Source organism: Phyllobates terribilis, unplaced genomic scaffold (genome assembly GCF_046119375.1).
Source record: "Phyllobates terribilis strain yellow unplaced genomic scaffold, ASM4611937v1 Scaffold_40__1_contigs__length_11209783, whole genome shotgun sequence".
Taxonomy (NCBI): domain Eukaryota; kingdom Metazoa; phylum Chordata; class Amphibia; order Anura; family Dendrobatidae; genus Phyllobates; species Phyllobates terribilis.
The window spans coordinates 7,091,305-7,116,181 of NW_027362800.1; the positions used below are offsets into that span (position 1 = coordinate 7,091,305).

The 24,877-nt window shown below is 45.1% G+C and overlaps 19 non-coding genes across 19 annotated transcripts; all 19 read right to left on the reverse strand.

The window, feature by feature from the left end:
- Positions 1–263: 263 nt before the first annotated feature.
- Positions 264–454, reverse strand: LOC141188956 (U2 spliceosomal RNA). The gene has a single exon (XR_012263031.1). It is a non-coding gene; the product is annotated as a U2 spliceosomal RNA (small nuclear RNA).
- Positions 455–1,575: 1,121 nt separating this feature from the next.
- Positions 1,576–1,766, reverse strand: LOC141188957 (U2 spliceosomal RNA). Its single transcript, XR_012263032.1, has one exon. It is a non-coding gene; the product is annotated as a U2 spliceosomal RNA (small nuclear RNA).
- A 1,120-nt stretch (positions 1,767–2,886) lies between these two features.
- LOC141188959 (U2 spliceosomal RNA) lies at positions 2,887–3,077 on the reverse strand. Its single transcript, XR_012263034.1, has one exon. It is a non-coding gene; the product is annotated as a U2 spliceosomal RNA (small nuclear RNA).
- Positions 3,078–4,198: 1,121 nt separating this feature from the next.
- LOC141188960 (U2 spliceosomal RNA) lies at positions 4,199–4,389 on the reverse strand. The gene has a single exon (XR_012263035.1). It is a non-coding gene; the product is annotated as a U2 spliceosomal RNA (small nuclear RNA).
- A 1,121-nt stretch (positions 4,390–5,510) lies between these two features.
- On the reverse strand, positions 5,511–5,701 carry LOC141184654 (U2 spliceosomal RNA). The gene has a single exon (XR_012259389.1). It is a non-coding gene; the product is annotated as a U2 spliceosomal RNA (small nuclear RNA).
- A 1,120-nt stretch (positions 5,702–6,821) lies between these two features.
- LOC141191352 (U2 spliceosomal RNA) lies at positions 6,822–7,012 on the reverse strand. The gene has a single exon (XR_012265349.1). It is a non-coding gene; the product is annotated as a U2 spliceosomal RNA (small nuclear RNA).
- Positions 7,013–8,133: 1,121 nt separating this feature from the next.
- On the reverse strand, positions 8,134–8,324 carry LOC141188962 (U2 spliceosomal RNA). The gene has a single exon (XR_012263036.1). It is a non-coding gene; the product is annotated as a U2 spliceosomal RNA (small nuclear RNA).
- A 1,122-nt stretch (positions 8,325–9,446) lies between these two features.
- LOC141188963 (U2 spliceosomal RNA) lies at positions 9,447–9,637 on the reverse strand. Its single transcript, XR_012263037.1, has one exon. It is a non-coding gene; the product is annotated as a U2 spliceosomal RNA (small nuclear RNA).
- Positions 9,638–10,757: 1,120 nt separating this feature from the next.
- On the reverse strand, positions 10,758–10,948 carry LOC141188964 (U2 spliceosomal RNA). The gene has a single exon (XR_012263038.1). It is a non-coding gene; the product is annotated as a U2 spliceosomal RNA (small nuclear RNA).
- A 1,121-nt stretch (positions 10,949–12,069) lies between these two features.
- LOC141188965 (U2 spliceosomal RNA) lies at positions 12,070–12,260 on the reverse strand. Its single transcript, XR_012263039.1, has one exon. It is a non-coding gene; the product is annotated as a U2 spliceosomal RNA (small nuclear RNA).
- Positions 12,261–13,382: 1,122 nt separating this feature from the next.
- LOC141184713 (U2 spliceosomal RNA) lies at positions 13,383–13,573 on the reverse strand. The gene has a single exon (XR_012259442.1). It is a non-coding gene; the product is annotated as a U2 spliceosomal RNA (small nuclear RNA).
- A 1,123-nt stretch (positions 13,574–14,696) lies between these two features.
- LOC141188966 (U2 spliceosomal RNA) lies at positions 14,697–14,887 on the reverse strand. Its single transcript, XR_012263040.1, has one exon. It is a non-coding gene; the product is annotated as a U2 spliceosomal RNA (small nuclear RNA).
- A 1,122-nt stretch (positions 14,888–16,009) lies between these two features.
- On the reverse strand, positions 16,010–16,200 carry LOC141188967 (U2 spliceosomal RNA). The gene has a single exon (XR_012263041.1). It is a non-coding gene; the product is annotated as a U2 spliceosomal RNA (small nuclear RNA).
- Positions 16,201–17,322: 1,122 nt separating this feature from the next.
- LOC141184714 (U2 spliceosomal RNA) lies at positions 17,323–17,513 on the reverse strand. Its single transcript, XR_012259443.1, has one exon. It is a non-coding gene; the product is annotated as a U2 spliceosomal RNA (small nuclear RNA).
- Positions 17,514–18,637: 1,124 nt separating this feature from the next.
- LOC141189411 (U2 spliceosomal RNA) lies at positions 18,638–18,828 on the reverse strand. The gene has a single exon (XR_012263471.1). It is a non-coding gene; the product is annotated as a U2 spliceosomal RNA (small nuclear RNA).
- Positions 18,829–19,951: 1,123 nt separating this feature from the next.
- LOC141184942 (U2 spliceosomal RNA) lies at positions 19,952–20,142 on the reverse strand. The gene has a single exon (XR_012259650.1). It is a non-coding gene; the product is annotated as a U2 spliceosomal RNA (small nuclear RNA).
- A 1,122-nt stretch (positions 20,143–21,264) lies between these two features.
- On the reverse strand, positions 21,265–21,455 carry LOC141189527 (U2 spliceosomal RNA). Its single transcript, XR_012263582.1, has one exon. It is a non-coding gene; the product is annotated as a U2 spliceosomal RNA (small nuclear RNA).
- A 1,121-nt stretch (positions 21,456–22,576) lies between these two features.
- LOC141185450 (U2 spliceosomal RNA) lies at positions 22,577–22,767 on the reverse strand. The gene has a single exon (XR_012260112.1). It is a non-coding gene; the product is annotated as a U2 spliceosomal RNA (small nuclear RNA).
- A 1,121-nt stretch (positions 22,768–23,888) lies between these two features.
- LOC141184933 (U2 spliceosomal RNA) lies at positions 23,889–24,079 on the reverse strand. Its single transcript, XR_012259642.1, has one exon. It is a non-coding gene; the product is annotated as a U2 spliceosomal RNA (small nuclear RNA).
- Between the last annotated feature and the right edge of the window lie 798 nt (positions 24,080–24,877).

A 24,877-nucleotide genomic window follows, 5' to 3' on the forward strand; every position in this document is an offset into this window, starting at 1 on the left:
GTCTGTTTATCCAAAAGGAAGTATAGAGGGAGAGCTAGATAGATAGGATTGCATTACATTACATTACATGGCAATGCAATGCACAGTTGCTGAAGTTGAACCAAAATGAGCTTGTCATCTGGCTTCTGCAACTTTTAACATGAAAAATCCAATGAGGAGAAGAAAAGCAAAGCCAAAGAGTCCATCCCAAAATCCGACAAACAAGCAAAATGAACAAAAAGCATTGAATTCAATTCTTTCTGATTTTAGAAACTGCATTAAAGAAGGGGTGCACCGGTCCTGGAGATACTGCAATACCAGGTCAATGCGTGGAGTGGACAGAGCAAGCTCTTTTTCCATCTCCCTGTTCTAAAAATCCATTTAATATATGGTCCCCAGATAGGGGACGTATCAGATATTAAACTGATAAGAACAGATACTACACTTGATCTTAGCCAAAAGGCCGAGAAGCGATAACCAGAATTGGTTTCCGACTACGGTGCCACCCAAGGATTCTGAAAAGTCCATTTGTGGAGATGGCCTCCTGGACTCCCGTTAAGAAGACATGCTGTCAACCTCTAGATCCCTCACATGCCTGCACTTTTCGGCTTGCTGCTGCTGCAATCCACGCGTTTTAGATCTGCATAACTCCACCTCTTTTAGCACAGTACCGTCAACCCCCGGCTGTTCCCACCCGCCTCAACACCGTTGGAAGGGAGGAGAACCAATTAAGGCGGGGGGGGGGGTGGAACGAGCAGCTGTCTACCCTTAGCAGGAGGGTTGCTGATTAATTACCTCTCCTGCTGCTGCTGCTGCTGGCTGTCCAGCAGCAGACTGAAGGTGGCTGCTGCTGTGCGCAGGTATATAAAGGCTCAGAGCCTATTATGACACGCGCAGCCAGCGTTCCATTGCCACATTCCGTCTACTGCAGGCGGGATACCTGGATGGCTGAATGTCACTGAGAAGCTCACAGAGACCGCCATAAGCAACAGTTTAAAAGAATGCCACAGACTAATCAACCAAACTTTTTGGGTTGGTTTCTCTTTTATAGTCTGCAGGCATTAAATGAAAGAAGTCAGTGTTCCAGCAGAGGGAGACAACGTTTCAGAAAAGGCATTGTAGCAAACCAAAAAAGAAATTTTAAGCGCAGCAGAGTAACCAGCTCACATACCTGTTAGCTCAGGTGAGTTTAAAAGGCTGCTGTTGATAACAAGGGCATTTGCTAAATAGATGGTGTGTGTGCAACAATATACTGAAAGGTCAATTATATTGTGCAGCTTATCTCACCACCTGTAGTTATTTAGGTGAAAGCTCCAAAATGCTTGCCTAATATGTCTGTTTATCCAAAAGGAAGTATAGAGGGAGAGCTAGATAGATAGCATTGCATTACATTACATTACATGGCAATGCAATGCACAGTTACTGAAGTTGAACCAAAATGAGCTTGTCATCTGGCTTCTGCAACTTTTAACATGAAAAATCCAATAAGGAGAAGAAAAGCAAAGCCAAAGAGTCCATCCCAAAATCCGACAAACAAGCAAAATGAACAAAAAGCATTGAATTCAATTCTTTCTGATTTTAGAAACTGCATTAAAGAAGGGGTGCACCGGTCCTGGAGATACTGCAATACCAGGTCAATGCGTGGAGTGGACAGAGCAAGCTCTTTTTCCATCTCCCTGTTCTAAAAATCCATTTAATATATGGTCCCCAGATAGGGGACGTATCAGATATTAAACTGATAAGAACAGATACTACACTTGATCTTAGCCAAAAGGCCGAGAAGCGATAACCAGAATTGGTTTCCGACTACGGTGCCACCCAAGGATTCTGAAAAGTCCATTTGTGGAGATGGCCACCTGGACTCCCGTTAAGAAGACATGCTGTCAACCTCTAGATCCCTCACATGCCTGCACTTTTCGGCTTGCTGCTGCTGCAATCCACGCGTTTTAGATCTGCATAACTCCACCTCTTTTAGCACAGTACCCTCAACCCCCGGCTGTTCCCACCCGCCTCAACACCGTTGGAAGGGAGGAGAACCAATTAAGGCGGGGGGGGGGTGGAACGAGCAGCTGTCTACCCTTAGCAGGAGGGTTGCTGATTAATTACCTCTCCTGCTGCTGCTGCTGCTGGCTGTCCAGCAGCAGACTGAAGGTGGCTGCTGCTGTGCGCAGGTATATAAAGGCTCAGAGCCTATTATGACACGCGCAGCCAGCGTTCCATTGCCACATTCCGTCTACTGCAGGCGGGATACCTGGATGGCTGAATGTCACTGAGAAGCTCACAGAGACCGCCATAAGCAACAGTTTAAAAGAATGCCACAGACTAATCAACCAAACTTTTTGGGTTGGTTTCTCTTTTATAGTCTGCAGGCATTAAATGAAAGAAGTCAGTGTTCCAGCAGAGGGAGACAACGTTTCAGAAAAGGCATTGTAGCAAACCAAAAAAGAAATTTTAAGCGCAGCAGAGTAACCAGCTCACATACCTGTTAGCTCAGGTGAGTTTAAAAGGCTGCTGTTGATAACAAGGGCATTTGCTAAATAGATGGTGTGTGTGCAACAATATACTGAAAGGTCAATTATATTGTGCAGCTTATCTCACCACCTGTAGTTATTTAGGTGAAAGCTCCAAAATGCTTGCCTAATATGTCTGTTTATCCAAAAGGAAGTATAGAGGGAGAGCTAGATAGATAGCATTGCATTACATTACATTACATGGCAATGCAATGCACAGTTGCTGAAGTTGAACCAAAATGAGCTTGTCATCTGGCTTCTGCAACTTTTAACATGAAAAATCCAATGAGGAGAAGAAAAGCAAAGCCAAAGAGTCCATCCCAAAATCCAACAAACAAGCAAAATGAACAAAAAGCATTGAATTCAATTCTTTCTGATTTTAGAAACTGCATTAAAGAAGGGGTGCACCGGTCCTGGAGATACTGCAATACCAGGTCAATGCGTGGAGTGGACAGAGCAAGCTCTTTTTCCATCTCCCTGTTCTAAAAATCCATTTAATATATGGTCCCCAGATAGGGGACGTATCAGATATTAAACTGATAAGAACAGATACTACACTTGATCTTAGCCAAAAGGCCGAGAAGCGATAACCAGAATTGGTTTCCGACTACGGTGCCACCCAAGGATTCTGAAAAGTCCATTTGTGGAGATGGCCACATGGACTCCCGTTAAGAAGACATGCTGTCAACCTCTAGATCCCTCACATGCCTGCACTTTTCGGCTTGCTGCTGCTGCAATCCACACGTTTTAGATCTGCATAACTCCACCTCTTTTAGCACAGTACCCTCAACCCCCGGCTGTTCCCACCCGCCTCAACACCGTTGGAAGGGAGGAGAACCAATTAAGGCGGGGGGGGGGGTGGAACGAGCAGCTGTCTACCCTTAGCAGGAGGGTTGCTGATTAATTACCTCTCCTGCTGCTGCTGCTGCTGGCTGTCCAGCAGCAGACTGAAGGTGGCTGCTGCTGTGCGCAGGTATATAAAGGCTCAGAGCCTATTATGACACGCGCAGCCAACGTTCCATTGCCACATTCCGTCTACTGCAGGCGGGATACCTGGATGGCTGAATGTCACTGAGAAGCTCACAGAGACCGCCATAAGCAAAAGTTTAAAAGAATGCCACAGACTAATCAACCAAACTTTTTGGGTTGGTTTCTCTTTTATAGTCTGCAGGCATTAAATGAAAGAAGTCAGTGTTCCAGCAGAGGGAGACAACGTTTCAGAAAAGGCATTGTAGCAAACCAAAAAAGAAATTTTAAGCGCAGCAGAGTAACCAGCTCACATACCTGTTAGCTCAGGTGAGTTTAAAAGGCTGCTGTTGATAACAAGGGCATTTGCTAAATAGATGGTGTGTGTGCAACAATATACTGAAAGGTCAATTATATTGTGCAGCTTATCTCACCACCTGTAGTTATTTAGGTGAAAGCTCCAAAATGCTTGCCTAATATGTCTGTTTATCCAAAAGGAAGTATAGAGGGAGAGCTAGATAGATAGCATTGCATTACATTACATTACATGGCAATGCAATGCACAGTTGCTGAAGTTGAACCAAAATGAGCTTGTCATCTGGCTTCTGCAACTTTTAACATGAAAAATCCAATGAGGAGAAGAAAAGCAAAGCCAAAGAGTCCATCCCAAAATCCGACAAACAAGCAAAATGAACAAAAAGCATTGAATTCAATTCTTTCTGATTTTAGAAACTGCATTAAAGAAGGGGTGCACCGGTCCTGGAGATACTGCAATACCAGGTCAATGCGTGGAGTGGACAGAGCAAGCTCTTTTTCCATCTCCCTGTTCTAAAAATCCATTTAATATATGGTCCCCAGATAGGGGACGTATCAGATATTAAACTGATAAGAACAGATACTACACTTGATCTTAGCCAAAAGGCCGAGAAGCGATAACCAGAATTGGTTTCCGACTACGGTGCCACCCAAGGATTCTGAAAAGTCCATTTGTGGAGATGGCCACCTGGACTCCCGTTAAGAAGACATGCTGTCAACCTCTAGATCCCTCACATGCCTGCACTTTTCGGCTTGCTGCTGCTGCAATCCACGCGTTTTAGATCTGCATAACTCCACCTCTTTTAGCACAGTACCCTCAACCCCCGGCTGTTCCCACCCGCCTCAACACCGTTGGAAGGGAGGAGAACCAATTAAGGCGGGGGGGGGGGTGGAACGAGCAGCTGTCTACCCTTAGCAGGAGGGTTGCTGATTAATTACCTCTCCTGCTGCTGCTGCTGCTGGCTGTCCAGCAGCAGACTGAAGGTGGCTGCTGCTGTGCGCAGGTATATAAAGGCTCAGAGCCTATTATGACACGCGCAGCCAGCGCTCCATTGCCACATTCCGTCTACTGCAGGCGGGATACCTGGATGGCTGAATGTCACTGAGAAGCTCACAGAGACCGCCATAAGCAACAGTTTAAAAGAATGCCACAGACTAATTAACCAAACTTTTTGGGTTGGTTTCTCTTTTATAGTCTGCAGGCATTAAATGAAAGAAGTCAGTGTTCCAGCAGAGGGAGACAACGTTTCAGAAAAGGCATTGTAGCAAACCAAAAAAGAAATTTTAAGCGCAGCAGAGTAACCAGCTCACATACCTGTTAGCTCAGGTGAGTTTAAAAGGCTGCTGTTGATAACAAGGGCATTTGCTAAATAGATGGTGTGTGTGCAACAATATACTGAAAGGTCAATTATATTGTGCAGCTTATCTCACCACCTGTAGTTATTTAGGTGAAAGCTCCAAAATGCTTGCCTAATATGTCTGTTTATCCAAAAGGAAGTATAGAGGGAGAGCTAGATAGATAGCATTGCATTACATTACATTACATGGCAATGCAATGCACAGTTGCTGAAGTTGAACCAAAATGAGCTTGTCATCTGGCTTCTGCAACTTTTAACATGAAAAATCCAATGAGGAGAAGAAAAGCAAAGCCAAAGAGTCCATCCCAAAATCCGACAAACAAGCAAAATGAACAAAAAGCATTGAATTCAATTCTTTCTGATTTTAGAAACTGCATTAAAGAAGGGGTGCACCGGTCCTGGAGATACTGCAATACCAGGTCAATGCGTGGAGTGGACAGAGCAAGCTCTTTTTCCATCTCCTTGTTCTAAAAATTCATTTAATATATGGTCCCCAGATAGGGGACGTATCAGATATTAAACTGATAAGAACAGATACTTCACTTGATCTTAGCCAAAAGGCCGAGAAGCGATAACCAGAATTGGTTTCCGACTACGGTGCCACCCAAGGATTCTGAAAAGTCCATTTGTGGAGATGGCCACCTGGACTCCCGTTAAGAAGACATGCTGTCAACCTCTAGATCCCTCACATGCCTGCACTTTTCGGCTTGCTGCTGCTGCAATCCACGCGTTTTAGATCTGCATAACTCCACCTCTTTTAGCACAGTACCCTCAACCCCCGGCTGTTCCCACCCGCCTCAACACCGTTGGAAGGGAGGAGAACCAATTAAGGCGGGGGGGGGGTGGAACGAGCAGCTGTCTACCCTTAGCAGGAGGGTTGCTGATTAATTACCTCTCCTGCTGCTGCTGCTGCTGGCTGTCCAGCAGCAGACTGAAGGTGGCTGCTGCTGTGCGCAGGTATATAAAGGCTCAGAGCCTATTATGACACGCGCAGCCAGCGTTCCATTGCCACATTCCGTCTACTGCAGGCGGGATACCTGGATGGCTGAATGTCACTGAGAAGCTCACAGAGACCGCCATAAGCAACAGTTTAAAAGAATGCCACAGACTAATCAACCAAATTTTTTGGGTTGGTTTCTCTTTTATAGTCTGCAGGCATTAAATGAAAGAAGTCAGTGTTCCAGCAGAGGGAGACAACGTTTCAGAAAAGGCATTGTAGCAAAGCAAAAAAGAAATTTTAAGCGCAGCAGAGTAACCAGCTCACATACCTGTTAGCTCAGGTGAGTTTAAAAGGCTGCTGTTGATAACAAGGGCATTTGCTAAATAGATGGTGTGTGTGCAACAATATACTGAAAGGTCAATTATATTGTGCAGCTTATCTCACCACCTGTAGTTATTTAGGTGAAAGCTCCAAAATGCTTGCCTAATATGTCTGTTTATCCAAAAGGAAGTATAGAGGGAGAGCTAGATAGATAGCATTGCATTACATTACATTACATGGCAATGCAATGCACAGTTGCTGAAGTTGAACCAAAATGAGCTTGTCATCTGGCTTCTGCAACTTTTAACATGAAAAATCCAATGAGGAGAAGAAAAGCAAAGCCAAAGAGTCCATCCCAAAATCCGACAAACAAGCAAAATGAACAAAAAGCATTGAATTCAATTCTTTCTGATTTTAGAAACTGCATTAAAGAAGGGGTGCACCGGTCCTGGAGATACTGCAATACCAGGTCAATGCGTGGAGTGGACAGAGCAAGCTCTTTTTCCATCTCCCTGTTCTAAAAATCCATTTAATATATGGTCCCCAGATAGGGGACGTATCAGATATTAAACTGATAAGAACAGATACTACACTTGATCTTAGCCAAAAGGCCGAGAAGTGATAACCAGAATTGGTTTCCGACTACGGTGCCACCCAAGGATTCTGAAAAGTCCATTTGTGGAGATGGCCACCTGGACTCCCGTTAAGAAGACATGCTGTCAACCTCTAGATCCCTCACATGCCTGCACTTTTCGGCTTGCTGCTGCTGCAATCCACGCGTTTTAGATCTGCATAACTCCACCTCTTTTAGCACAGTACCCTCAACCCCCGGCTGTTCCCACCCGCCTCAACACCGTTGGAAGGGAGGAGAACCAATTAAGGCGGGGGGGGGGGTGGAACGAGCAGCTGTCTACCCTTAGCAGGAGGGTTGCTGATTAATTACCTCTCCTGCTGCTGCTGCTGCTGGCTGTCCAGCAGCAGACTGAAGGTGGCTGCTGCTGTGCGCAGGTATATAAAGGCTCAGAGCCTATTATGACACGCGCAGCCAGCGTTCCATTGCCACATTCCGTCTACTGCAGGCGGGATACCTGGATGGCTGAATGTCACTGAGAAGCTCACAGAGACCGCCATAAGCAACAGTTTAAAAGAATGCCACAGACTAATCAACCAAACTTTTTGGGTTGGTTTCTCTTTTATAGTCTGCAGGCATTAAATGAAAGAAGTCAGTGTTCCAGCAGAGGGAGACAACGTTTCAGAAAAGGCATTGTAGCAAACCAAAAAAGAAATTTTAAGCGCAGCAGAGTAACCAGCTCACATACCTGTTAGCTCAGGTGAGTTTAAAAGGCTGCTGTTGATAACAAGGGCATTTGCTAAATAGAAGGTGTGTGTGCAACAATATACTGAAAGGTCAATTATATTGTGCAGCTTATCTCACCACCTGTAGTTATTTAGGTGAAAGCTCCAAAATGCTTGCCTAATATGTCTGTTTATCCAAAAGGAAGTATAGAGGGAGAGCTAGATAGATAGCATTGCATTACATTACATTACATGGCAGTGCAATGCACAGTTGCTGAAGTTGAACCAAAATGAGCTTGTCATCTGGCTTCTGCAACTTTTAACATGAAAAATCCAATGAGGAGAAGAAAAGCAAAGCCAAAGAGTCCATCCCAAAATCCGACAAACAAGCAAAATGAACAAAAAGCATTGAATTCAATTCTTTCTGATTTTAGAAACTGCATTAAAGAAGGGGTGCACCGGTCCTGGAGATACTGCAATACCAGGTCAATGCGTGGAGTGGACAGAGCAAGCTCTTTTTCCATCTCCCTGTTCTAAAAATCCATTTAATATATGGTCCCCAGATAGGGGACGTATCAGATATTAAACTGATAAGAACAGATACTACACTTGATCTTAGCCAAAAGGCCGAGAAGCGATAACCAGAATTGGTTTCCGACTACGGTGCCACCCAAGGATTCTGAAAAGTCCATTTGTGGAGATGGCCACCTGGACTCCAGTTAAGAAGACATGCTGTCAACCTCTAGATCCCTCACATGCCTGCACTTTTCGGCTTGCTGCTGCTGCAATCCACGCGTTTTAGATCTGCATAACTCCACCTCTTTTAGCACAGTACCCTCAACCCCCGGCTGTTCCCACCCGCCTCAACACCGTTGGAAGGGAGGAGAACCAATTAAGGCGGGGGGGGGGGGGGGTGGAACGAGCAGCTGTCTACCCTTAGCAGGAGGGTTGCTGATTACTTACCTCTCCTGCTGCTGCTGCTGGCTGTCCAGCAGCAGACTGAAGGTGGCTGCTGCTGTGCGCAGGTATATAAAGGCTCAGAGCCTATTATGACACGCGCAGCCAGCGTTCCATTGCCACATTCCGTCTACTGCAGGCGGGATACCTGGATGGCTGAATGTCACTGAGAAGCTCACAGAGACCGCCATAAGCAACAGTTTAAAAGAATGCCACAGACTAATCAACCAAACTTTTTGGGTTGGTTTCTCTTTTATAGTCTGCAGGCATTAAATGAAAGAAGTCAGTGTTCCAGCAGAGGGAGACAACGTTTCAGAAAAGGCATTGTAGCAAACCAAAAAAGAAATTTTAAGCGCAGCAGAGTAACCAGCTCACATACCTGTTAGCTCAGGTGAGTTTAAAAGGCTGCTGTTGATAACAAGGGCATTTGCTAAATAGATGGTGTGTGTGCAACAATATACTGAAAGGTCAATTATATTGTGCAGCTTATCTCACCACCTGTAGTTATTTAGGTGAAAGCTCCAAAATGCTTGCCTAATATGTCTGTTTATCCAAAAGGAAGTATAGAGGGAGAGCTAGATAGATAGCATTGCATTACATTACATTACATGGCAATGCAATGCACAGTTGCTGAAGTTGAACCAAAATGAGCTTGTCATCTGGCTTCTGCAACTTTTAACATGAAAAATCCAATGAGGAGAAGAAAAGCAAAGCCAAAGAGTCCATCCCAAAATCCGACAAACAAGCAAAATGAACAAAAAGCATTGAATTCAATTCTTTCTGATTTTAGAAACTGCATTAAAGAAGGGGTGCACCGGTCCTGGAGATACTGCAATACCAGGTCAATGCGTGGAGTGGACAGAGCAAGCTCTTTTTCCATCTCCCTGTTCTAAAAATCCATTTAATATATGGTCCCCAGATAGGGGACGTATCAGATATTAAACTGATAAGAACAGATACTACACTTGATCTTAGCCAAAAGGCCGAGAAGCGATAACCAGAATTGGTTTCCGACTACGGTGCCACCCAAGGATTCTGAAAAGTCCATTTGTGGAGATGGCCACCTGGACTCCCGTTAAGAAGACATGCTGTCAACCTCTAGATCCCTCACATGCCTGCACTTTTCGGCTTGCTGCTGCTGCAATCCACGCGTTTTAGATCTGCATAACTCCACCTCTTTTAGCACAGTACCCTCAACCCCCGGCTGTTCCCACCCGCCTCAACACCGTTGGAAGGGAGGAGAACCAATTAAGGCGGGGGGGGGGTGGAACGAGCAGCTGTCTACCCTTAGCAGGAGGGTTGCTGATTAATTACCTCTCCTGCTGCTGCTGCTGCTGGCTGTCCAGCAGCAGACTGAAGGTGGCTGCTGCTGTGCGCAGGTATATAAAGGCTCAGAGCCTATTATGACACGCGCAGCCAGCGTTCCATTGCCACATTCCGTCTACTGCAGGCGGGATACCTGGATGGCTGAATGTCACTGAGAAGCTCACAGAGACCGCCATAAGCAACAGTTTAAAAGAATGCCACAGACTAATCAACCAAACTTTTTGGGTTGGTTTCTCTTTTATAGTCTGCAGGCATTAAATGAAAGAAGTCAGTGTTCCAGCAGAGGGAGACAACGTTTCAGAAAAGGCATTGTAGCAAACCAAAAAAGAAATTTTAAGCGCAGCAGAGTAACCAGCTCACATACCTGTTAGCTCAGGTGAGTTTAAAAGGCTGCTGTTGATAACAAGGGCATTTGCTAAATAGATGGTGTGTGTGCAACAATATACTGAAAGGTCAATTATATTGTGCAGCTTATCTCACCACCTGTAGTTATTTAGGTGAAAGCTCCAAAATGCTTGCCTAATATGTCTGTTTATCCAAAAGGAAGTATAGAGGGAGAGCTAGATAGATAGCATTGCATTACATTACATTACATGGCAATGCAATGCACAGTTGCTGAAGTTGAACCAAAATGAGCTTGTCATCTGGCTTCTGCAACTTTTAACATGAAAAATCCAATGAGGAGAAGAAAAGCAAAGCCAAAGAGTCCATCCCAAAATCCGACAAACAAGCAAAATGAACAAAAAGCATTGAATTCAATTCTTTCTGATTTTAGAAACTGCATTAAAGAAGGGGTGCACCGGTCCTGGAGATACTGCAATACCAGGTCAATGCGTGGAGTGGACAGAGCAAGCTCTTTTTCCATCTCCCTGTTCTAAAAATCCATTTAATATATGGTCCCCAGATAGGGGACGTATCAGATATTAAACTGATAAGAACAGATACTACACTTGATCTTAGCCAAAAGGCCGAGAAGCGATAACCAGAATTGGTTTCCGACTACGGTGCCACCCAAGGATTCTGAAAAGTCCATTTGTGGAGATGGCCACCTGGACTCCCGTTAAGAAGACATGCTGTCAACCTCTAGATCCCTCACATGCCTGCACTTTTCGGCTTGCTGCTGCTGCAATCCACGCGTTTTAGATCTGCATAACTCCACCTCTTTTAGCACAGTACCCTCAACCCCCGACTGTTCCCACCCGCCTCAACACCGTTGGAAGGGAGGAGAACCAATTAAGGCGGGGGGGGGGGTGGAACGAGCAGCTGTCTACCCTTAGCAGGAGGGTTGCTGATTAATTACCTCTCCTGCTGCTGCTGCTGCTGGCTGTCCAGCAGCAGACTGAAGGTGGCTGCTGCTGTGCGCAGGTATATAAAGGCTCAGAGCCTATTATGACACGCGCAGCCAGCGTTCCATTGCCACATTCCGTCTACTGCAGGCGGGATACCTGGATGGCTGAATGTCACTGAGAAGCTCACAGAGACCGCCATAAGCAACAGTTTAAAAGAATGCCACAGACTAATCAACCAAACTTTTTGGGTTGGTTTCTCTTTTATAGTCTGCAGGCATTAAATGAAAGAAGTCAGTGTTCCAGCAGAGGGAGACAACGTTTCAGAAAAGGCATTGTAGCAAACCAAAAAAGAAATTTTAAGCTCAGCAGAGTAACCAGCTCACATACCTGTTAGCTCAGGTGAGTTTAAAAGGCTGCTGTTGATAACAAGGGCATTTGCTAAATAGATGGTGTGTGTGCAACAATATACTGAAAGGTCAATTATATTGTGCAGCTTATCTCACCACCTGTAGTTATTTAGGTGAAAGCTCCAAAATGCTTGCCTAATATGTCTGTTTATCCAAAAGGAAGTATAGAGGGAGAGCTAGATAGATAGCATTGCATTACATTACATTACATGGCAATGCAATGCACAGTTGCTGAAGTTGAACCAAAATGAGCTTGTCATCTGGCTTCTGCAACTTTTAACATGAAAAATCCAATGAGGAGAAGAAAAGCAAAGCCAAAGAGTCCATCCCAAAATCCGACAAACAAGCAAAATGAACAAAAAGCATTGAATTCAATTCTTTCTGATTTTAGAAACTGCATTAAAGAAGGGGTGCACCGGTCCTGGAGATACTGCAATACCAGGTCAATGCGTGGAGTGGACAGAGCAAGCTCTTTTTCCATCTCCCTGTTCTAAAAATCCATTTAATATATGGTCCCCAGATAGGGGACGTATCAGATATTAAACTGATAAGAACAGATACTACACTTGATCTTAGCCAAAAGGCCGAGAAGCGATAACCAGAATTGGTTTCCCACTACGGTGCCACCCAAGGATTCTGAAAAGTCCATTTGTGGAGATGGCCACCTGGACTCCCGTTAAGAAGACATGCTGTCAACCTCTAGATCCCTCACATGCCTGCACTTTTCGGCTTGCTGCTGCTGCAATCCACGCGTTTTAGATCTGCATAACTCCACCTCTTTTAGCACAGTACCCTCAACCCCCGGCTGTTCCCACCCGCCTCAACACCGTTGGAAGAGAGGAGAACCAATTAAGGCGGGGGGTGGGGGTGGAACGAGCAGCTGTCTACCCTTAGCAGGAGGGTTGCTGATTAATTACCTCTCCTGCTGCTGCTGCTGCTGGCTGTCCAGCAGCAGACTGAAGGTGGCTGCTGCTGTGCGCAGGTATATAAAGGCTCAGAGCCTATTATGACACGCGCAGCCAGCGTTCCATTGCCACATTCCGTCTACTGCAGGCGGGATACCTGGATGGCTGAATGTCACTGAGAAGCTCACAGAGACCGCCATAAGCAACAGTTTAAAAGAATGCCACAGACTAATCAACCAAACTTTTTGGGTTGGTTTCTCTTTTATAGTCTGCAGGCATTAAATGAAAGAAGTCAGTGTTCCAGCAGAGGGAGACAACGTTTCAGAAAAGGCATTGTAGCAAACCAAAAAAGAAATTTTAAGCGCAGCAGAGTAACCAGCTCACATACCTGTTAGCTCAGGTGAGTTTAAAAGGCTGCTGTTGATAACAAGGGCATTTGCTAAATAGATGGTGTGTGTGCAACAATATACTGAAAGGTCAATTATATTGTGCAGCTTATCTCACCACCTGTAGTTATTTAGGTGAAAGCTCCAAAATGCTTGCCTAATATGTCTGTTTATCCAAAAGGAAGTATAGAGGGAGAGCTAGATAGATAGCATTGCATTACATTACATTACATGGCAATGCAATGCACAGTTGCTGAAGTTGAACCAAAATGAGCTTGTCATCTGGCTTCTGCAACTTTTAACATGAAAAATCCAATGAGGAGAAGAAAAGCAAAGCCAAAGAGTCCATCCCAAAATCCGACAAACAAGCAAAATGAACAAAAAGCATTGAATTCAATTCTTTCTGATTTTAGAAACTGCATTAAAGAAGGGGTGCACAGGTCCTGGAGATACTGCAATACCAGGTCAATGCGTGGAGTGGACAGAGCAAGCTCTTTTTCCATCTCCCTGTTCTAAAAATCCATTTAATATATGGTCCCCAGATAGGGGACGTATCAGATATTAAACTGATAAGAACAGATACTACACTTGATCTTAGCCAAAAGGCAGAGAAGCGATAACCAGAATTGGTTTCCGACTACGGTGCCACCCAAGGATTCTGAAAAGTCCATTTGTGGAGATGGCCACCTGGACTCCCGTTAAGAAGACATGCTGTCAACCTCTAGATCCCTCACATGCCTGCACTTTTCGGCTTGCTGCTGCTGCAATCCACGCGTTTTAGATCTGCATAACTCCACCTCTTTTAGCACAGTACCCTCAACCCCCGGCTGTTCCCACCCGCCTCAACACCGTTGGAAGGGAGGAGAACCAATTAAGGCGGGGGGGGGGGGGTGGAACGAGCAGCTGTCTACCCTTAGCAGGAGGGTTGCTGATTAATTACCTCTCCTGCTGCTGCTGCTGCTGGCTGTCCAGCAGCAGACTGAAGGTGGCTGCTGCTGTGCGCAGGTATATAAAGGCTCAGAGCCTATTATGACACGCGCAGCCAGCGTTCCATTGCCACATTCCGTCTACTGCAGGCGGGATACCTGGATGGCTGAATGTCACTGAGAAGCTCACAGAGACCGCCATAAGCAACAGTTTAAAAGAATGCCACAGACTAATCAACCAAACTTTTTGGGTTGGTTTCTCTTTTATAGTCTGCAGGCATTAAATGAAAGAAGTCAGTGTTCCAGCAGAGGGAGACAACGTTTCAGAAAAGGCATTGTAGCAAACCAAAAAAGAAATTTTAAGCTCAGCAGAGTAACCAGCTCACATACCTGTTAGCTCAGGTGAGTTTAAAAGGCTGCTGTTGATAACAAGGGCATTTGCTAAATAGATGGTGTGTGTGCAACAATATACTGAAAGGTCAATTATATTGTGCAGCTTATCTCACCACCTGTAGTTATTTAGGTGAAAGCTCCAAAATGCTTGCCTAATATGTCTGTTTATCCAAAAGGAAGTATAGAGGGAGAGCTAGATAGATAGCATTGCATTACATTACATTACATGGCAATGCAATGCACAGTTGCTGAAGTTGAACCAAAATGAGCTTGTCATCTGGCTTCTGCAACTTTTAACATGAAAAATCCAATGAGGAGAAGAAAAGCAAAGCCAAAGAGTCCATCCCAAAATCCGACAAACAAGCAAAATGAACAAAAAGCATTGAATTCAATTCTTTCTGATTTTAGAAACTGCATTAAAGAAGGGGTGCACCGGTCCTGGAGATACTGCAATACCAGGTCAATGCGTGGAGTGGACAGAGCAAGCTCTTTTTCCATCTCCCTGTTCTAAAAATCCATTTAATATATGGTCCCCAGATAGGGGACGTATCAGATATTAAACTGATAAGAACAGATACTACACTTGATCTTAGCCAAAAGGCCGAGAAGCGATAACCAGAATTGGTTTCCCACTACGGTGCCACCCAAGGATTCTGAAAAGTCCATTTGTGGAGATGGCCACCTGGACTCCCGTTAAGAAGACATGCTGTCAACCTCTAGATCCCTCACATGCCTGCACTTTTCGGCTTGCTGCTGCTGCAATACACGCGTTTTAGATCTGCATAACTCCACCTCTTTTAGCACAGTACCCTCAACCCCCGGCTGTTCCCACCCGCCTCAACACCGTTGGAAGAGAGGAGAACCAATTAAGGCGGGGGGTGGGGGTGGAACGAGCAGCTGTCTACCCTTAGCAGGAGGGTTGCTGATTAATTACCTCTCCTGCTGCTGCTGCTGCTGGCTGTCCAGCAGCAGACTGAAGGTGGCTGCTGCTGTGCGCAGGTATATAAAGGCTCAGAGCCTATTATGACACGCGCAGCCAGCGTTCCATTGCCACATTCCGTCTACTGCAGGCGGGATACCTGGATGGCTGAATGTCACTGAGAAGCTCACAGAGACCGCCATAAGCAACAGTTTAAAAGAATGCCACAGACTAATCAACCAAACTTTTTGGGTTGGTTTCTCTTTTATAGTCTGCAGGCATTAAATGAAAGAAGTCAGTGTTCCAGCAGAGGGAGACAACGTTTCAGAAAAGGCATTGTAGCAAACCAAAAAAGAAATTTTAAGCGCAGCAGAGTAACCAGCTCACATACCTGTTAGCTCAGGTGAGTTTAAAAGGCTGCTGTTGATAACAAGGGCATTTGCTAAATAGATGGTGTGTGTGCAACAATATACTGAAAGGTCAATTATATTGTGCAGCTTATCTCACCACCTGTAGTTATTTAGGTGAAAGCTCCAAAATGCTTGCCTAATATGTCTGTTTATCCAAAAGGAAGTATAGAGGGAGAGCTAGATAGATAGCATTGCATTACATTACATTACATGGCAATGCAATGCACAGTTGCTGAAGTTGAACCAAAATGAGCTTGTCATCTGGCTTCTGCAACTTTTAACATGAAAAATCCAATGAGGAGAAGAAAAGCAAAGCCAAAGAGTCCATCCCAAAATCCGACAAACAAGCAAAATGAACAAAAAGCATTGAATTCAATTCTTTCTGATTTTAGAAACTGCATTAAAGAAGGGGTGCACCGGTCCTGGAGATACTGCAATACCAGGTCAATGCGTGGAGTGGACAGAGCAAGCTCTTTTTCCATCTCCCTGTTCTAAAAATCCATTTAATATATGGTCCCCAGATAGGGGACGTATCAGATATTAAACTGATAAGAACAGATACTACACTTGATCTTAGCCAAAAGGCCGAGAAGCGATAACCAGAATTGGTTTCCCACTACGGTGCCACCCAAGGATTCTGAAAAGTCCATTTGTGGAGATGGCCACCTGGACTCCCGTTAAGAAGACATGCTGTCAACCTCTAGATCCCTCACATGCCTGCACTTTTCGGCTTGCTGCTGCTGCAATCCACGCGTTTTAGATCTGCATAACTCCACCTCTTTTAGCACAGTACCCTCAACCCCCGGCTGTTCCCACCCGCCTCAACACCGTTGGAAGAGAGGAGAACCAATTAAGGCGGGGGGTGGGGGTGGAACGAGCAGCTGTCTACCCTTAGCAGGAGGGTTGCTGATTAATTACCTCTCCTGCTGCTGCTGCTGCTGGCTGTCCAGCAGCAGACTAAAGGTGGCTGCTGCTGTGCGCAGGTATATAAAGGCTCAGAGCCTATTATGACACGCGCAGCCAGCGTTCCATTGCCACATTCCGTCTACTGCAGGCGGGATACCTGGATGGCTGAATGTCACTGAGAAGCTCACAGAGACCGCCATAAGCAACAGTTTAAAAGAATGCCACAGACTAATCAACCAAACTTTTTGGGTTGGTTTCTCTTTTATAGTCTGCAGGCATTAAATGAAAGAAGTCAGTGTTCCAGCAGAGGGAGACAACGTTTCAGAAAAGGCATTGTAGCAAACCAAAAAAGAAATTTTAAGCGCAGCAGAGTAACCAGCTCACATACCTGTTAGCTCAGGTGAGTTTAAAAGGCTGCTGTTGATAACAAGGGCATTTGCTAAATAGATGGTGTGTGTGCAACAATATACTGAAAGGTCAATTATATTGTGCAGCTTATCTCACCACCTGTAGTTATTTAGGTGAAAGCTGAAAAATGCTTGCCTAATATGTCTGTTTATCCAAAAGGAAGTATAGAGGGAGAGCTAGATAGATAGCATTGCATTACATTACATTACATGGCAATGCAATGCACAGTTGCTGAAGTTGAACCAAAATGAGCTTGTCATCTGGCTTCTGCAACTTTTAACATGAAAAATCCAATGAGGAGAAGAAAAGCAAAGCCAAAGAGTCCATCCCAAAATCCGACAAACAAGCAAAATGAACAAAAAGCATTGAATTCAATTCTTTCTGATTTTAGAAACTGCATTAAAGAAGGGGTGCACAGGTCCTGGAGATACTGCAATACCAGGTCAATGCGTGGAGTGGACAGAGCAAGCTCTTTTTCCATCTCCCTGTTCTAAAAATCCATTTAATATATGGTCCCCAGATAGGGGACGTATCAGATATTAAACTGATAAGAACAGATACTACACTTGATCTTAGCCAAAAGGCAGAGAAGCGATAACCAGAATTGGTTTCCGACTACGGTGCCACCCAAGGATTCTGAAAAGTCCATTTGTGGAGATGGCCACCTGGACTCCCGTTAAGAAGACATGCTGTCAACCTCTAGATCCCTCACATGCCTGCACTTTTCGGCTTGCTGCTGCTGCAATCCACGCGTTTTAGATCTGCATAACTCCACCTCTTTTAGCACAGTACCCTCAACCCCCGGCTGTTCCCACCCGCCTCAACACCGTTGGAAGGGAGGAGAACCAATTAAGGCGGGGGGGGGGGGGGTGGAACGAGCAGCTGTCTACCCTTAGCAGGAGGGTTGCTGATTAATTACCTCTCCTGCTGCTGCTGCTGCTGGCTGTCCAGCAGCAGACTGAAGGTGGCTGCTGCTGTGCGCAGGTATATAAAGGCTCAGAGCCTATTATGACACGCGCAGCCAGCGTTCCATTGCCACATTCCGTCTACTGCAGGCGGGATACCTGGATGGCTGAATGTCACTGAGAAGCTCACAGAGACCGCCATAAGCAACAGTTTAAAAGAATGTCACAGACTAATCAACCAAACTTTTTGGGTTGGTTTCTCTTTTATAGTCTGCAGGCATTAAATGAAAGAAGTCAGTGTTCCAGCAGAGGGAGACAACATTTCAGAAAAGGCATTGTAGCAAACCAAAAAAGAAATTTTAAGCGCAGCAGAGTAACCAGCTCACATACCTGTTAGCTCAGGTGAGTTTAAAAGGCTGCTGTTGATAACAAGGGCATTTGCTAAATAGATGGTGTGTGTGCAACAATATACTGAAAGGTCAATTATATTGTGCAGCTTATCTCACCACCTGTAGTTATTTAGGTGAAAGCTCCAAAATGCTTGCCTAATATGTCTGTTTATCCAAAAGGAAGTATAGAGGGAGAGCTAGATAGATAGCATTGCATTACATTACATTACATGGCAATGCAATGCACAGTTGCTGAAGTTGAACCAAAATGAGCTTGTCATCTGGCTTCTGCAACTTTTAACATGAAAAATCCAATGAGGAGAAGAAAAGCAAAGCCAAAGAGTCCATCCCAAAATCCGACAAACAAGCAAAATGAACAAAAAGCATTGAATTCAATTCTTTCTGATTTTAGAAACTGCATTAAAGAAGGGGTGCACCGATCCTGGAGATACTGCAATACCAGGTCAATGCGTGGAGTGGACAGAGCAAGCTCTTTTTCCATCTCCCTGTTCTAAAAATCCATTTAATATATGGTCCCCAGATAGGGGACGTATCAGATATTAAACTGATAAGAACAGATACTACACTTGATCTTAGCCAAAAGGCCGAGAAGCGATAACCAGAATTGGTTTCCGACTACGGTGCCACCCAAGGATTCTGAAAAGTCCATTTGTGGAGATGGCCACCTGGACTCCCGTTAAGAAGACATGCTGTCAACCTCTAGATCCCTCACATGCCTGCACTTTTCGGCTTGCTGCTGCTGCAATCCACGCGTTTTAGATCTGCATAACTCCACCTCTTTTAGCACAGTACCCTCAACCCCCGGCTGTTCCCACCCGCCTCAACACCGTTGGAAGGGAGGAGAACCAATTAAGGCGGGGGGGTGGGGGTGGAACGAGCAGCTGTCTACCCTTAGCAGGAGGGTTGCTGATTAATTACCTCTCCTGCTGCTGCTGCTGCTGGCTGTCCAGCAGCAGACTGAAGGTGGCTGCTGCTGTGCGCAGGTATATAAAGGCTCAGAGCCTATTATGACACGCGCAGCCAGCGTTCCATTGCCACATTCCGTCTACTGCAGGCGGGATACCTGGATGGCTGAATGTCACTGAGAAGCTCACAGAGACCGCCATAAGCAACAGTTTAAAAGAATGCCACAGACTAATCAACCAAACTTTTTGGGTTGGTTTCTCTTTTATAGTCTGCAGGCATTAAATGAAAGAAGTCAGTGTTCCAGCAGAGGGAGACAACGTTTCAGAAAAGGCATTGTAGCAAACCAAAAAAGAAATTTTAAGCGCAGCAGAGTAACCAGCTCACATACCTGTTAGCTCAGGTGAGTTTAAAAGGCTGCTGTTGATAACAAGGGCATTTGCTAAATAGATGGTGTGTGTGCAACAATATACTGAAAGGTCAATTATATTGTGCAGCTTATCTCACCACCTGTAGTTATTTAGGTGAAAGCTCCAAAATGCTTGCCTAATATGTCTGTTTATCCAAAAGGAAGTATAGAGGGAGAGCTAGATAGATAGCATTGCATTACATTACATTACATGGCAATGCAATGCACAGTTGCTGAAGTTGAACCAAAATGAGCTTGTCATCTGGCTTCTGCAACTTTTAACATGAAAAATCCAATGAGGAGAAGAAAAGCAAAGCCAAAGAGTCCATCCCAAAATCCGACAAACAAGCAAAATGAACAAAAAGCATTGAATTCAATTCTTTCTGATTTTAGAAACTGCATTAAAGAAGGGGTGCACCGGTCCTGGAGATACTGCAATACCAGGTCAATGCGTGGAGTGGACAGAGCAAGCTCTTTTTCCATCTCCCTGTTCTAAAAATCCATTTAATATATGGTCCCCAGATAGGGGACGTATCAGATATTAAACTGATAAGAACATATACTACACTTGATCTTAGCCAAAAGGCCGAGAAGCGATAACCAGAATTGGTTTCCCACTACGGTGCCACCCAAGGATTCTGAAAAGTCCATTTGTGGAGATGGCCACCTGGACTCCCGTTAAGAAGACATGCTGTCAACCTCTAGATCCCTCACATGCCTGCACTTTTCGGCTTGCTGCTGCTGCAATCCACGCGTTTTAGATCTGCATAACTCCACCTCTTTTAGCACAGTACCCTCAACCCCCGGCTGTTCCCACCCGCCTCAACACCGTTGGAAGAGAGGAGAACCAATTAAGGCGGGGGGTGGGGGTGGAACGAGCAGCTGTCTACCCTTAGCAGGAGGGTTGCTGATTAATTACCTCTCCTGCTGCTGCTGCTGCTGGCTGTCCAGCAGCAGACTAAAGGTGGCTGCTGCTGTGCGCAGGTATATAAAGGCTCAGAGCCTATTATGACACGCGCAGCCAGCGTTCCATTGCCACATTCCGTCTACTGCAGGCGGGATACCTGGATGGCTGAATGTCACTGAGAAGCTCACAGAGACCGCCATAAGCAACAGTTTAAAAGAATGCCACAGACTAATCAACCAAACTTTTTGGGTTGGTTTCTCTTTTATAGTCTGCAGGCATTAAATGAAAGAAGTCAGTGTTCCAGCAGAGGGAGACAACATTTCAGAAAAGGCATTGTAGCAAACCAAAAAAGAAATTTTAAGCGCAGCAGAGTAACCAGCTCACATACCTGTTAGCTCAGGTGAGTTTAAAAGGCTGCTGTTGATAACAAGGGCATTTGCTAAATAGATGGTGTGTGTGCAACAATATACTGAAAGGTCAATTATATTGTGCAGCTTATCTCACCACCTGTAGTTATTTAGGTGAAAGCTCCAAAATGCTTGCCTAATATGTCTGTTTATCCAAAAGGAAGTATAGAGGGAGAGCTAGATAGATAGCATTGCATTACATTACATTACATGGCAATGCAATGCACAGTTGCTGAAGTTGAACCAAAATGAGCTTGTCATCTGGCTTCTGCAACTTTTAACATGAAAAATCCAATGAGGAGAAGAAAAGCAAAGCCAAAGAGTCCATCCCAAAATCCGACAAACAAGCAAAATGAACAAAAAGCATTGAATTCAATTCTTTCTGATTTTAGAAACTGCATTAAAGAAGGGGTGCACCGATCCTGGAGATACTGCAATACCAGGTCAATGCGTGGAGTGGACAGAGCAAGCTCTTTTTCCATCTCCCTGTTCTAAAAATCCATTTAATATATGGTCCCCAGATAGGGGACGTATCAGATATTAAACTGATAAGAACAGATACTACACTTGATCTTAGCCAAAAGGCCGAGAAGCGATAACCAGAATTGGTTTCCGACTACGGTGCCACCCAAGGATTCTGAAAAGTCCATTTGTGGAGATGGCCACCTGGACTCCCGTTAAGAAGACATGCTGTCAACCTCTAGATCCCTCACATGCCTGCACTTTTCGGCTTGCTGCTGCTGCAATCCACGCGTTTTAGATCTGCATAACTCCACCTCTTTTAGCACAGTACCCTCAACCCCCGGCTGTTCCCACCCGCCTCAACACCGTTGGAAGGGAGGAGAACCAATTAAGGCGGGGGGGGGGGTGGAACGAGCAGCTGTCTACCCTTAGCAGGAGGGTTGCTGATTAATTACCTCTCCTGCTGCTGCTGCTGCTGGCTGTCCAGCAGCAGACTGAAGGTGGCTGCTGCTGTGCGCAGGTATATAAAGGCTCAGAGCCTATTATGACACGCGCAGCCAGCGTTCCATTGCCACATTCCGTCTACTGCAGGCGGGATACCTGGATGGCTGAATGTCACTGAGAAGCTCACAGAGACCGCCATAAGCAACAGTTTAAAAGAATGCCACAGACTAATCAACCAAACTTTTTGGGTTGGTTTCTCTTTTATAGTCTGCAGGCATTAAATGAAAGAAGTCAGTGTTCCAGCAGAGGGAGACAACGTTTCAGAAAAGGCATTGTAGCAAACCAAAAAAGAAATTTTAAGCGCAGCAGAGTAACCAGCTCACATACCTGTTAGCTCAGGTGAGTTTAAAAGGCTGCTGTTGATAACAAGGGCATTTGCTAAATAGATGGTGTGTGTGCAACAATATACTGAAAGGTCAATTATATTGTGCAGCTTATCTCACCACCTGTAGTTATTTAGGTGAAAGCTCCAAAATGCTTGCCTAATATGTCTGTTTATCCAAAAGGAAGTATAGAGGGAGAGCTAGATAGATAGCATTGCATTACATTACATTACATGGCAATGCAATGCACAGTTGCTGAAGTTGAACCAAAATGAGCTTGTCATCTGGCTTCTGCAACTTTTAACATGAAAAATCCAATGAGGAGAAGAAAAGCAAAGCCAAAGAGTCCATCCCAAAATCCGACAAACAAGCAAAATGAACAAAAAGCATTGAATTCAATTCTTTCTGATTTTAGAAACTGCATTAAAGAAGGGGTGCACCGGTCCTGGAGATACTGCAATACCAGGTCAATGCGTGGAGTGGACAGAGCAAGCTCTTTTTCCATCTCCCTGTTCTAAAAATCCATTTAATATATGGTCCCCAGATAGGGGACGTATCAGATATTAAACTGATAAGAACAGATACTACACTTGATCTTAGCCAAAAGGACGAGAAGCGATAACCAGAATTGGTTTCCGACTACGGTGCCACCCAAGGATTCTGAAAAGTCCATTTGTGGAGATGGCCACCTGGACTCCCGTTAAGAAGACATGCTGTCAACCTCTAGATCCCTCACATGCCTGCACTTTTCGGCTTGCTGCTGCTGCAATCCACGCGTTTTAGATCTGCATAACTCCACCTCTTTTAGCACAGTACCCTCAACCCCCGGCTGTTCCCACCCGCCTCAACACCGTTGGAAGGGAGGAGAACCAATTAAGGCGGGGGGGGGGGTGGAACGAGCAGCTGTCTACCCTTAGCAGGAGGGTTGCTGATTAATTACCTCTCCTGCTGCTGCTGCTGCTGGCTGTCCAGCAGCAGACTGAAGGTGGCTGCTGCTGTGCGCAGGTATATAAAGGCTCAGAGCCTATTATGACACGCGCAGCCAGCGTTCCATTGCCACATTCCGTCTACTGCAGGCGGGATACCTGGATGGCTGAATGTCACTGAGAAGCTCACAGAGACCGCCATAAGCAACAGTTTAAAAGAATGCCACAGACTAATCAACCAAACTTTTTGGGTTGGTTTCTCTTTTATAGTCTGCAGGCATTAAATGAAAGAAGTCAGTGTTCCAGCAGAGGGAGACAACGTTTCAGAAAAGGCATTGTAGCAAACCAAAAAAGAAATTTTAAGCGCAGCAGAGTAACCAGCTCACATACCTGTTAGCTCAGGTGAGTTTAAAAGGCTGCTGTTGATAACAAGGGCATTTGCTAAATAGATGGTGTGTGTGCAACAATATACTGAAAGGTCAATTATATTGTGCAGCTTATCTCACCACCTGTAGTTATTTAGGTGAAAGCTCCAAAATGCTTGCCTAATATGTCTGTTTATCCAAAAGGAAGTATAGAGGGAGAGCTAGATAGATAGCATTGCATTACATTACATTACATGGCAATGCAATGCACAGTTGCTGAAGTTGAACCAAAATGAGCTTGTCATCTGGCTTCTGCAACTTTGAACATGAAAAATCCAATGAGGAGAAGAAAAGCAAAGCCAAAGAGTCCATCCCAAAATCCGACAAACAAGCAAAATGAACAAAAAGCATTGAATTCAATTCTTTCTGATTTTAGAAACTGCATTAAAGAAGGGGTGCACCGGTCTTGGAGATACTGCAATACCAGGTCAATGCGTGGAGTGGACAGAGCAAGCTCTTTTTCCATCTCCCTGTTCTAAAAATCCATTTAATATATGGTCCCCAGATAGGGGACGTATCAGATATTAAACTGATAAGAACAGATACTACACTTGATCTTAGCCAAAAGGCCGAGAAGTGATAACCAGAATTGGTTTCCGACTACGGTGCCACCCAAGGATTCTGAAAAGTCCATTTGTGGAGATGGCCACCTGGACTCCCGTTAAGAAGACATGCTGTCAACCTCTAGATCCCTCACATGCCTGCACTTTTCGGCTTGCTGCTGCTGCAATCCACGCGTTTTAGATCTGCATAACTCCACCTCTTTAAGCACAGTACCCTCAACCCCCGGCTGTTCCCACCCGCCTCAACACCGTTGGAAGGGAGGAGAACCAATTAGGCGGGGGGGGGGGTGGAACGAGCAGCTGTCTACCCTTAGCAGGAGGGTTGCTGATTAATTACCTCTCCTGCTGCTGCTGCTGCTGGCTGTCCAGCAGCAGACTGAAGGTGGCTGCTGCTGTGCGCAGGTATATAAAGGCTCAGAGCCTATTATGACACGCGCAGCCAGCGTTCCATTGCCACATTCCGTCTACTGCAGGCGGGATACCTGGATGGCTGAATGTCACTGAGAAGCTCACAGAGACCGCCATAAGCAACAGTTTAAAAGAATGCCACAGACTAATCAACCAAACTTTTTGGGTTGGTTTCTCTTTTATAGTCTGCAGGCATTAAATGAAAGAAGTCAGTGTTCCAGCAGAGGGAGACAACGTTTCAGAAAAGGCATTGTAGCAAACCAAAAAAGAAATTTTAAGCGCAGCAGAGTAACCAGCTCACATACCTGTTAGCTCAGGTGAGTTTAAAAGGCTGCTGTTGATAACAAGGGCATTTGCTAAATAGATGGTGTGTGTGCAACAATATACTGAAAGGTCAATTATATTGTG